The sequence below is a fragment of the Macaca thibetana genome, chromosome 15, assembly GCF_024542745.1.
Source record: "Macaca thibetana thibetana isolate TM-01 chromosome 15, ASM2454274v1, whole genome shotgun sequence".
NCBI classification, from domain to species: domain Eukaryota; kingdom Metazoa; phylum Chordata; class Mammalia; order Primates; family Cercopithecidae; genus Macaca; species Macaca thibetana.
In genome coordinates, this window is record NC_065592.1 from 25,142,502 (window position 1) to 25,155,713 (window position 13,212).

General features: G+C 41.8%; 1 pseudogene; it reads left to right on the forward strand.

Annotated features, from left to right (window-relative positions):
* The first annotated feature begins 2,840 nt into the window (after positions 1 to 2,840).
* On the forward strand, positions 2,841 to 3,530 carry LOC126937267 (60S ribosomal protein L7-like; annotated as a pseudogene).
* The last annotated feature ends 9,682 nt before the right edge of the window (positions 3,531 to 13,212 follow it).

Sequence of the window (13,212 nt, forward strand, 5' to 3'; positions counted from 1 at the left end):
CTGAGGTGAGGAGTTCGAGACCAGCCTTGCCAACATGGTAAAACCCTATTTCTACTAAAAATACCAAATTTAGCCCCGTGTGGTGGTACACACCTGTAATCCCAACTACTCAGGAGGCTGAGGCAGGAGAATCGCTTGAACCTGGGAGGCAGAGGTTGCAATGAGCCGAGATTGCACCACTGCACTCCAGTCTGGGTGACAGAGCAAGACTCTGTCTCCAAATAAAAAATGTAGACCCTGAATAGAAGCCCTTTGTTTCTCTGACACATTGGAGTTTACAAATCCTGTTTATGAAAATGATCAGAAGAGAGCTGCTCTGCCTCAAGCCTGTGCAAGAGGCCAGGGCCCTTTCTGTTCAGCCATTCCCTGATTTCTTGGATGATATCTACATGAACTTAAGTTTTGTCAATGGGGAAATTGAGGTCAGAGAACATAAAATGATTCTAGGCAATCCAATGAGAAAACCGTGGGATTTTAGACTGTCTAAAGACTCACTCTAAACCCCAGGACTCTGAATGCCTTCCAAGTCGATAATCTGGACGTAGTAATCTTCCTCCTTTTCGAAAGATCACAAGATAAAGAAGTGGTTGTAAACCTGGACACCAGAGGCATCCCAGTCCTGGACACTGTCAGCAGGTGAGGCAGGGACTTCCGCTGTTCTCTAAAGAAGTGAGATTTCAGCTGCAAGGCTGTGACCCAAGGAACCAGCAGAGGAATCTTAATCTCAACATCATCTCCTTTATTAGAAGCCATCATTCTGCCCACAGGAACCATTGTCCCATGTGATTCAAACTAACAGGACATCAGTAAAAACAGCTATCATTTAATTAAAAAAAAAAAAAAAAAAAAAAAACCACGATGAACTGACAGGACAAGAATCTCCGGACTGCCCCTTCTAAGATCTAGTTGGCCTCTGATGGAAGGGGATTCAAGGCAGTCCTGGGGAGCCCTTCCATCTCACAGCTGTTGATGCCTGTGGCCAATACCTTCAATCTCTCACCCATCCTGAATTTTTTTTTTTTTTTTTTTTTTTTTAAGACACAGCCTTGCTGTGGCACCCAGACTGGAGTGCAGTGACACAATCACAGCTCACTGCAGCTTTGATTTCCCAGGCTCAAGTGATCCTCCCACCTCAGCCTCCTAAGTAGCTGGGACTACAGGCATGTACCACCACACCCAGTTAATTTTTTAACTTTTTGTAGAGACAGAGTCTCACTATGTAGCCCAGAGTGGTCTTGAACTCCTGAGGAGCTGAGACTCCAGGCATCTGCCACCACACCCAGCTAATTTTTTAATATTTTGTAGAGACAGGGTCTCGCTATGTAGCCAGAGTGGTCTTGAACTCCTGGATCCAAGCATTCCTCCCACCTCGGCCTCCCAAAGTGCTGGGATTACAGGCACGAACTGCTGCACCCGACCCTGAATTCGAAATGGAGTGAAATCACAAACCATGAACTAGTAAAAAGAAGGCACTCTCTTTAATGTATTTCAGCATAAGCCATGGAGGAAGGGGATAAAAAGGTGGAAACAAAATGAGACAGGCTCCAGATCCATTTAGCAAACTTATGGAGGTTAGGCTGGGTATACTCAAGTGACAAGAAAATGAAACAGCTATTGTTCCCTGGGGCAATGTTATAGAACATCTTATTCTGTCTTCTGAAAGCAGAGCTAGAATATGTTTTTAACTAATGCATCTGCAACTGGCCAGTTACCACTTAAAGAGACATGAGCTATAAAGGAGGTAATCCCATCCAGGGTACAGACAACCAGGATGAGGACCCAGGGTTCTTAGTGGCCCCCAAGTCTCAAGTAGGTAAGCCTCTTTCCTCTTATGAACCTCAGCATTCCCCAGAATTGCATAGTGGGAAAGGCATTTAGGTAAATTTTTATCTTCAGACACCCTTGCTCTGACGTTCTCTGGGATTTGATGATGGTCACATTTGGCTTGCTCTAAAACAGAATCAGAAAGAACAGGCAGGCCCCCAGAGTTCAGCCCCTCCAACATGGGTCTGTTTCAGTGCCTTGGACATTGGCACTGTGGATACCAAGGAATTGGATCTAACTTTGCTTGTATTTAACCCGAGTAAGCAAACAAAGCATTTAACTTTGTGTTTAAGATTTAGAAAATTTGCCAGAATCACTTTTATTTCTTCTACAAAAGGAAAATGACCAAGTGAGGCCAGGCACCATCATTCATGCCTATAATCCCAGCACTTTGGGAGGTCAAAGAGGGAAGATCATTTGAGGCCAGAAGTTCAAGACCAACCTGGCCAACATGGCAAAACCTCATCTCCACAAAAAATACAAAAAATGTATATATATATATTAGCTGGGCATAGTGGTATACACCTGTAATCTCAGCTGTTCAGGAGGCTGAGGCATAAGAAGTGCTTGCACCTGGGAGGTGGAGGTTGAGTGAGCTGAGATGGCACCACTGCACCTCAGCCTGGGTGATAGAGTGAGACTGTCTCAAAAAAAGAAAAAAGAAAAGGAACATGACAAAGTGAGTGGTTCTTCCTAATACCATCAAAACAATTGAGTTTTTTTTCTCACATTTATTACTCAATCTCTTGCGTAAACTATTATGAAGTGTAAAATCAATGTTCAAATTAACAATGTTTTAATTTTTACTCTAACCATCATTTTATGACATACATAAATATGTAAGGATTATTTTGAAGATCTTTAAAACAACTAATGGTAAAGAATCTTCCCTATATATAACAGAAAACTAAATTGTCCTCTTTTCTGGCTGGAATCACGGAACATGTCAAAAAGAAGGAGGTTCCTGCTGTGCTAGAAACCCTTAAGAAAAAGTCAAGGAATTTGCAGAGCTGAAGATAAAGTGCCTGAGAATGAAGTTTGCCCAAAAGATGCTTCTAAAGGCAAGGAGGAAGCTTATCTATGAAAAAGCAAAGCACTATCATAAGTAATATAGGCAGATGTATAGAACTGAGATTTGAATGGCTAGGGTGGCAAGAAAAGCAGACAACTATGTACCTGCAGAACTGGCGTTTGCCATCAGAATCAGAGGTATCAATGGTGTGAGCCCAAAGGTCTGAAAGGTGTTGTAGCTTCTTTACCTTCGTCAAATCTTCAGTGGAACCTTTGTGAAGCTCAACAAGTCTTCAATTAACATGCTGTGGATTGTAGAACCATATATTGCACGTGGGTACCCAAATCTGAAGTCGGTAAATGAACTAATCTATAAGTGTGGTTATGGCAAAATCAATAAGAAGCGAATTGCTTTGACAGATAACGCTTTGACTGCTCAATCTCTTGGTAAATACGGTATCATCTGCATGGAGGATCTGATTCATGAGATCTACACTGTTGGAAAATGCTTCAAATAAGCAAATAACTTCCTGTGGCCCTCCAAACTATCCTATCCAGAAGGTGGAATGAAGAAAAAGACCACCCATTTTGTAGAAGGTGGAAATGCTGACAATGGGGAGGACCAGATCAACAGCCTTCTTAGAAGAATGAATGAAGGTGCCTACCATGATGATTTTTCTAATCCGGTCAGTTAATAAGTAACTGCTCTTGAATTGAAAGAAAAAAAAAAAAAGGAAAACTCAATTATCAAACCTAGTTTTATCTCCTTTAAAATTTGTATCTTATTTAAAGAATATATTACCAGAAGCCTAGAGAACCATGAAGCCTGGATTAAAATGCAGTGAGCTGAGATCGTGCCACTGCACTCCAGAGCCTGGGTAACGGAGCGAGACTCCGTCTCAAAAAAAAAAAAGGATTCTTAAAACTTTTTCCAGCTGAGCGCGGTGGCTCACGCCTGTAATCCCAGCACTTTGGGAGGCTGAGGTGGATGGATCACTTACTTGAGGTCAGGAGTTCAAGACCAGCCTGACCAACATGGTGAAACCCCATCTCTATTAAAAACACACACACAAAAAAAAAATTAGCCAGGCATGGTGGCAGGTGCCTGTAATCCCAGCTACTCGGGAGGCTGAGGCAGGAGGATGGCTTGAACCCGGGAGGCAGAGGTTGCAGTGAGCTGAGATCGTGCCACTGCACTCCAGACTGGGTGACAGAGTGAGACTTTGTCTCAAAAAAAAAAAAAAAAAAAAAAAAAAAAAAAAAAAAAAAAAAAAGAAACAACAACAACAAAAACTTTTTCCTTAGCCTTCTTTCTTGCTGACAAGTTCTATAGTACTTAGAAATTGCCCAAGAGAAATTCCTACTTCTGATGTGTTTTGTTTTTGGTTTGCTTTTGTTTTTTTCCTGACTTGGCAGAGATGGGACTGAAACACATGTCCCTTGCTTCTCAGTTCAGTTCTCAGGCCACGGCACAACTGTTTTCATGTTATAAGCCTAGGACCTCTGAAAAGCCTTCTCATCTCCAAAATAGACTCTTCCCAACCCCAAAATAAAGCTTAAGAAGCCTTTCACAATGACTCACTCAGAAGCAAAGTTCCCCAACAGAGAAGCAAGTCATGAAATAAACACCCCACAAGCTCCAAGCACCCGCTGTGTGCCATGGGCAGTCTCCAAGCCAGGAGGGCCTCAGAGAACAGTAGAGCCATGGGAAACTGCTCTCTCGTGTTTACTTTCCCCCTGTATTGGACATGATCAAGAGAACTTCCTCCCCTGTCTGCCTTTTTTTGCTGCCTTTCCATCCAGCCCTCCATTCATTCAGTCATCCATCAACAATAGATTGGATCCATTAAGGCCCCAACTTTCCTTCCACCCTACACCCATGTCATAGATATAAAAGTGAGGTGTCCTCCTATTCTGTCTCTAGGCCCCAGCCATGTGTCTTATTTGAGCCAGCAGAAAATCAGAGAACATGACACAAACAGAGGCAAGAAAAATTACTAGTATGTTCCTACTTATCCCTTGTAGCCTCTTCCATGGGCATAAGCCAGCCTGCTGGGAGATGAGAGGCATGAACCAGGGTCAGGTCACCCAGTTGTCCCAGCTATGCCCATTATAGACCATCCAGTAGCCAGACAACTCCCCAGATGTATGACCAACCCCAACCAATTTCAGCAGAACTGGCTGGCCATCCTGAGCACGAGAGCAAGAAATAGACGTTGCCGTAAGCCACTGAGGTTTTTGTTTATGACTAAGCATTATTGTGGCAATAAATCATCTCTACATTCCAGCTAGCAGGAAGGAGGAAGGACAAAAGAATGTTTCCAGAAGTCACACAGGATGCTATCAGTTATTTGTCATGGGCAAGAACTCAGTCTCACAGCTGCCTCTACTGCAGAGAAGATTGGAAAATAATGGTCTTTATTCCAGACAGTCATATTTCCAGCCACAAATTGCAAGTTCTATTATTAAGGGAGAAGTGGAGAAAGGAAATTGGGAAACAATGAGAAGTCTCTGCCGCAAGTGCAGACAGGTTTGGGATCAAACAGATCTAGGTCCATACTGCAACTCAACCAGGGACTCAACTTACGACCTTGGACAAAATGTTTCCTTCGGGGGGCCTCAGTGTTCCTATCTATACAGTGGGAGCAAGGGAGAGTTAGTCTGCATGGGCTCTTAAGCTTCTCCCGGCTCTTTCCTTGCTAGAAATCAGAGTGAAGATTTTGAAGGGGTTGACCTTCCATCAGATGCTAGCAAAGATGTACCTATTTATACACCTAGGTGAAATTGCCCTTCAGTCTGAAAGTATTTAGTGAACAAAAAGGCCAACATCTAGCAGAAACTTGTGTTGGAAAAAGATCTGCCTGGGCTCGCTCTTGCTGCTTTTCAAGTTACACAGAAGCAGTTGTCTGGGGCAGGCATCTAGCACACTAAGGCCTCTAGCTATAACCCTCAGGTGCCCAGTAGAGGTCAGAGAACAAAGATCCAATTATGTTGCTCAACTCCTGCCTGGGACTCCATCTAAGGAAGCAGAGACCCAAAAAGATATGGAAAAGGAGTGGTCAGATAGTTGAATTCCAGCCAGGCAACATTTATATGGTCCTGTTTGGAATAGGAACAGAGAAAACTACATTTTAATTTACTGCCATCAAATTACATAACCCACATGTGTACTTTATAAAGAGGAAAGAAACCTTTACTCAGAGTCTAATTACAGCTTTCTAAAAGTCCTATAAAGCCGTATGGTTCTGCAATGAAAGAAACTTCCCACTTTATATTTGATAAATCAGACTTACATAATTTACAACTCAAGAATCCTCTTACTCTTACTCTAAACCTCAAGTATTTTATCTCCTCTTGAGGAAAAAAGATTCAAAATAGCACTGAAGCCCAGGGCCAGCAGAATACTCTATCTGCCACAAAATTCATGACTGTCCTGAATTTTGTAAGAAATGCATGAATTATAACAACAAAACAGCAACATTAGGTATTGAGTGTTTACTCTGTGCCCAAAACTTTGAGTTCAATGTTTCAATGAATCCTCAAAAAGCCATTAGGCATTACGATGCCACTTACAGGCATGGACACTGAAGCTCAGAGAAGCCACATAAGTCATCCATGGTCACACAGCTAACATATGATGAACTGGGATATCATCTTAGATAGTTGTCTCCACAGCAAAGCACTTGGCACAGTGTCTTACACATAGTTAACATCACAAATGTTACTATTATGCTTAATCCCCTTAAAATGATTCCTGCCAGTCAGGCACAGTGGCTCACACCTACAATCCCAGCACTTTGGGAGGCTGAGTTGGGTGTATCACTTGAGGTCAGGAGTTTGAGACCAGCCTGACCACTGTGGTGAAACCCTGTCACTGCTAAAAATACAAAAAGTAGACAGGCGTGGTGGCAGGCACCTGTAATCCCAGCTACTCGGGAGGCTGAGGCAGGAGAATCCTTGAACCCCAAGGGCGGAGGTTGCAGTGAGCCAATATCATGCCATTGAGCTCCAGTCTGGGCAACAGGAGACTCAGCCTCAAAAATAAATAAATAAATACATAAATACATAATTTAAAAAATAATTAAAATAAAAATAAATTTTTAAAAAATGATTCCCACCTATATTGGGGCAAGGTGGTCCCACAGATTCCTTAACCCACAGCGTCTAGATGATTTTCATTGGCAAACCCATAATTTTTCCTGTAAGTTTCCCACATCCCTGCCAAAGTCAGAAGATTTGTCTTATTTTATTTGTTTCTGAGAATGCTGATTTCACTTTTTAGGGTTTCATCAGGACAATCTTAAGAAATAATCTCCTCTGGCCAGACGCAGTGGCTCAAGCCTGTAATCCCAGCACTTTGAGAGGCTGAGGCGGGAGAATCGCTTGAGTCCCAGAGTTAGAGACCAGCCTGGGCACCATAGTGAGACTCCATCTCTACAAAAAAATAGAAAAAATTAGCCGGGTGTGGTGGTGCATGACTTTAGTTCTAGCTACCCAGGAGGCTGAGGTGGGAGGACCACTTGAGCCAGGGAAGAAGAGACTGCAGTGAGCCATGATAGTTCCACTGCACTTCAGCCTGGGCAACTGAGCAATATCCTGTCTCAAAAAAAAAAAAAAAAAAAAAAAAAAAAAGAGAGAGAGAGAGAAGAGAAAAGAAAAAAATATATATCTTCCATATCTCTGGAAATTAGCACACTGTCTTGAAATCAGTTATAAGGCTGCATAGAGAATCATCATGAACAAGCTTTTGAGTTTCATGAGCACAAAAGCATAGACAGGTGGGTGGCTACTGAAAGGCAGAACAGTGTGTCATCGGGGAAGGCACAAGTCTTTCCAAGATACAGCACACCGTGCAGTTCAACATGTAACTTCATACATGCCAGCTCTTCTTGCCCTGAGCAAGGTGGGAATTGTGGGTGCCATTTTAAAGATTAGCAAATGAGACTCAGAGAAGGAAAATGATTTGCCCCACGTGGGAAAGGCAGAAGTCTGACTCCAACTAGGGGTGGGTAGCATGTTTGGCCATGGACATTCCAGATGACTTGGTGACAAGAAGAAAGCATGTGTGGAAGGAAAGGGAAGCCATATTGACTCTGAATTACATGTTGCCCTACACTGTGGCGGCTCCTTCCTCCTTCTCTTCCAAAAGGGAAGAACCAAACACATCACCAAGAGGAATGCCCACCAGGTGCTCCTGAGAGATGACCTGCACTGTAATACTGTTCCATGGGCCATCTAGTAGGGGAGAGAGCCTTGGAAAGGGACAGGCACCACCTCTTCGGAACCTAAGCCCTTTCCAGTGCTGCCCAAGAAGGCTCAGAGTGATGCTCTCTAGCTCCACTCTACAGCAAATAATAGCACTGTGAAGTTTCACTGTAATAAAGAGATGATTCAGTGATTACTCAGAGAAACCATAGAATTTCAGAGATGCGCTCCTTAACCACAAACGTGTACAGCAATGCCAGCTTCTTCTCCCTGCTGCAGCCTTCGCATTTGGGGTCAGATCTGAGTAATAAATGACATCCTAAATGACTGGTGACAGTGTTCACTCTTCCTTCCTCCCCAGCCCCACCACACTCAGAACTCAGCCACTGTGGCAAAATTTTAATACAAAGCCTTCAACAAGAGCAGTGAAACTTGTCTTCTCTTCATTTTCTCACAAGCCTCAAACTGATACTGGAAATTTTTTTCTCTGTCTCCAGTGTAATCGAAAAATATATTTTTATTAAGCAGAAATCCAAAAGTCAAGCCTATTTTTAGAATGGGAAATTACATTACAGAGGATGATTTTTTTTTCCAAAAGGTTTATAAGTATCAACTATGTAAGAGCCACAGAAGGGTTTTGTTTGTGACAATCACCTCGGGGCTTTGAAGAGAGCTTAGGGGCTGGGATTCTTGGAAATCAACAATCTGAAGTCGTTGGAAAGAATAAACCAAATTTCCAGCTCAAAAAGCATGGACAAGTGATGAGTTTACATCCATAATGATGCCCTCCCACAGCTTCTTAGGAGGGAAACAAAAACCATCCCATAACATTTATTATGTAGGTCATGGATACAATGGCTGTGACAGTTAATTGTATAAGTCAACTTGACAGGATCATGAAACGTTCCGCTATCTGGTTAAACATTATTTCTGGGTATGTCAGGAATAGATCAGCCTTTGAATCAGTGAACTAAGTAAACTGGTTTGCCCTCCTCCGTGGGGGTGGGCAGCATCCAATCTGTTGGAGGCCTGAACAGAACAAAAGGGCAGAGAAAGGGAGGAGTCAACCTCTCCCTGCCTGACTGCCTTAACTTGGACATCCATCTTCAACTGCCCTCGGCACTCAAAGTCCTCAGGCCTTCTGACTCACACTGGACTGTACACCATTGGCTTTCCGACTTGTAGATGATAAGACATATATACAAACGGAGAGAGAAAGACAGAGGCCGAGAGAAAGAGAGACTGAAAGAGGGAGGGAGGGGAGGGAGGGAGAAGCAGGGAGAGGGAGGGAGAGACAGAGAGGGAGGGAGAGACAGAGAGGGAGGGAGAGAGAGGGACAGAGAGAGAGGGACAGAGAGAGAGGGACACCAAGCAAGGGAGAGAAGCCAAGAGAGAGAGAGAAGCCGAGAGAGAGAGACGCCGAGAGAGAGAGAGACGCTAAGAGAGAGAGAGAAGCCGAGAGAGAGAGAGAAGCCAAGAGAGAGAGAGAAGCCGAGAGAGAGAGACGCCGAGAGAGAGAGAGACGCTGAGAGAGAGAGACACAGAGAGAGAAAGAGAGAGAGGAAAGCAGGATCCTAGTGGTTCTGGTTTTCTGGAGAACCCTAACACAATGATGTACCTCAAAAGAGTGTTTTCTAAACCCCATTTATTCACACATCACTGTGATTCTAACCTCTATTCTTATTTCCTTAATATTTTTCTTTAAACAATATTATTCTTTTACATTAAAACAAAGGTACATATCACTACCATAAATAGCAAAGATCAATACAAAAATAAACATAACAAAAACAAAACAATGAGCTTAAATTCTAGCCTGATGCCATCACCTGCCAAAGACTCAGAGCCTGCCTGCTGTTCTCTTTTTATTGTGAGGGAGGTCAGCAACTGTTTGAAGGCATCACTGAGTGGGTAGCATCCAGCTACATTTAGGTAATTGAAAGGACTAAAAAGGAAGTCACTACTTCATGTTGCGAACCAGTGCTATAGAATGTCATGTCTATGTTTGGCCTTAAATTTCCCCACTTCTCATCAGGGGACTGGGACCCACACTGCAGGAAAATATTTCACTGATGCCTTCACCTAGCAAGAGCTCTAATTAATCTCTGATTAATCAGAGATTAATTAGAGCTCTTGTTCACAAACAGAAATGGAATGAAATAAATTCGTTCAACCATCATGGAAAAGTGTGGTGATTCCTCAAAGAACTAAAAACAGAACTACCATTCAACCCAGCAATCCCATTACTGGGTATACACCCAAAGGAATATAAATCGTTCTATCATAAAGACACATGCACATCTATGTTCATTGCAACACTATTTGCAATAGCAAAAACATGAATCAACCTAAATGTCTATCAGTGGTAGCCTGGATAAAGAAAATGTGGTATATATGCATGATGAAATACTATGCAACCATTAAAAAGAATATGATCATGTCCTTTGCAGGAACATGGATGGAGCTGGAGATCAGTATCCTTAACAAGTGAATGCAGCAACAGAAAACCAAATACTGCATGCCCTCACTTGTAAGTGGGAGCTAAATAATGAATATACATGGACATAAAGAACGGAACAACAGACACTGGGGACTCCTTGAGAGTGGGGGGTGGGGAGAGGGAGAGGATCAGAAAAAATACCTATTAGGTACTATGCTTAGTACCTGGGTGATGAAATAATCTGTACACCAAACCCCTAAGACATGAGTTTACCTACATAACAAACCTGCACATGTACCCCTGAACCTAAAATTAAAAATTTTTTTAAAAGAAGAAAGGAGAGTGAGTGATCTGTCCTCCCTCTCACATGGACAGTACTTCGTAGATAAAAAGAGATCTTGTGCCCTGTATCTCACTTAACCACTCTGTGTAACAAACCACCCAAACGTTCAGTGACAACAGTCAGTTTTCATCACTTTCTTAGCTGTGAGTAGCATGGAGGCCCAGGGATCTCAGCTGGGCCTAGCTGGGTACTTGCCTGGAATGACTCTGATCTATGTTTCTCATTGTCCTCTAGGGACTAATAGGTTAGTGGGGGCATACTTTTTCTTGGCACTGGCAGAAGAGCAAGATCATAATTGGCAGCACAGGGAAACTTTTAAGGCATAAGCTTAGAACTCTAATACTATTCTTCTCCCCACAAGCCATTGGCCAAAGCAAGTTACTTAGTCAAATCCAAAATCAAAAGCATGGAAACACATACTGTCCACAATGAGGCCATGGCAAAGGTATAACCATAGGCAGGGATAAAGAATTGGGAACAACAGTTCAATCTATCACACTCAATATCTCCTTTGATCTTTCTGGAAACCTCCATTTGAGTATCCTTTAGAGCCAAATGCAACATGATCAGAACTAAATTTAAATTCTTAACATTTATGATCAGTTGATTCTCAACAAGAGTACAATGACCATTTAATGGGGGAAAGAATAGTGTTTTCAACAAATGGTGCTGAGACAACTAGTTAGCTCCACACAAAACAATGAAGTTGGACCCCACCTCATACCATATATAAAAATTAACTCAAAATGGATGATACACCTACATGTAAGAGCTAAAGCTATACAACTCTTAGAAGAAGACATAAGAGTAAATTAGGCCAGGTGTGGTGGCTCATGCCTGTAATCCCAGCATTTTGGGAGGCCAAGGCAGGTAGATAACCTGAGGTCGGGAGTTCAAGACCAGTCTGACCAACATGGTGAAACCCCGTCTCTACTAAAAATACACAAAATTGGCCAGGTGTGATGGTGTGCACCTGTAATCCCAGCCATTTGGGAGGCTAAGGTGGGAGAATTGCTTGAACCCAGAAGGTGGAGGTTGCAGTGAGCCAAGATCATGCCACCGCACTCCAGCCTGGGCAACAAAGTGAGACTCCATCTCAAAAAAAAAAGAAGACAGGAGTAAATAAATCTTTATGACCTTGGGTTAGACAACTGGTTTGTTAGATGTAACACCAAAAGCGCAAGCATCAAAAGAAAAAAAAAGATAAATCTAACATCAAAATTTAACATGTTTTGTTTCAAAGGACACTATAACTATTAAGAAAATGAAAAGACAATGCACAGAATGCAAGACATATTTGCAATCCATAGATCTGATAAAGGTCTAGTATACAGAATATATTTTTAAAGCTCTTAAGACTCCACACTAGAAAGACAACTCAATTTCTTAAAGGGCAAAGGATTTGAATAAACATTTCTCTAAACAGGATATGAAAATGGCCAATACATACATAAAACGATGCTCAACATCATTAGTCATTAAGAAAATACAATCAAAACCACAATGAGATAGCACTTAAAACGCACTGGGCTGAAATTAAAAAGACAATAAAAAGGGACATCAAGGATGTGAAAAGACTGGAACCTTCACACATTGCTGGCGCATTGCAGAATGGTGCAGCACCTTTGGAAAAAGTTTGACAATTCCTCAAAATGTTAAACATAGAATTATCATATGACTTAGCAATTTCACTTCTAGGTATATAGTCAAGAGAAATAAAAATATCCGTCCACCCAAAAACTTGCACACAAATATTCACAGCAGCATTATTCATAGAGCCAAAATGTGAAAAATGACCTAAATATTTGTCAACAGATGAATCAATAAACAAAGTATGATATATCCACACAGTTAATTTTTCTTTTTTTTTTTTTTTTTTTTTTTTTTTTTTTTTTTGAGACAGGGTCTCCCTCTGTTGTCCAGGTTGGAGTGCAGTGGTACAATCATGGCTCAATGCAGCCTCAACCTCCTGGACTAAAGATATAAGAATGACAAAAGTAAAAAATAGTGAAAAAAAACCCTGGAGAGGATTCAGTGTGATTACTCATATATTGTTCATGGAAATGTAAAATGGTACAGTCACTCTGGAAAATAATATGGCAGTTTCTTTTAAAACTAAGAATGGATTGACCATACAATCCAGCAATTGTATAGTAAATTGGGCATTTATCATACAGAAATGAAAACATTTTCACCAGAAACTAGTACACAAATGTTCTCAGTAGCTTTATTAGTAATAGCCAAAAACTGCAAACCATCCAAATATCTTTCAAAGGGCAAATGGCCAAAAAATCTTTGGTACATGCATTACTATGGATTACTACTCAGCAATAAAAAGGAGCTAACTATTGACACATGTTCCTCATGTATATAAGGAACAAGGAAGTTG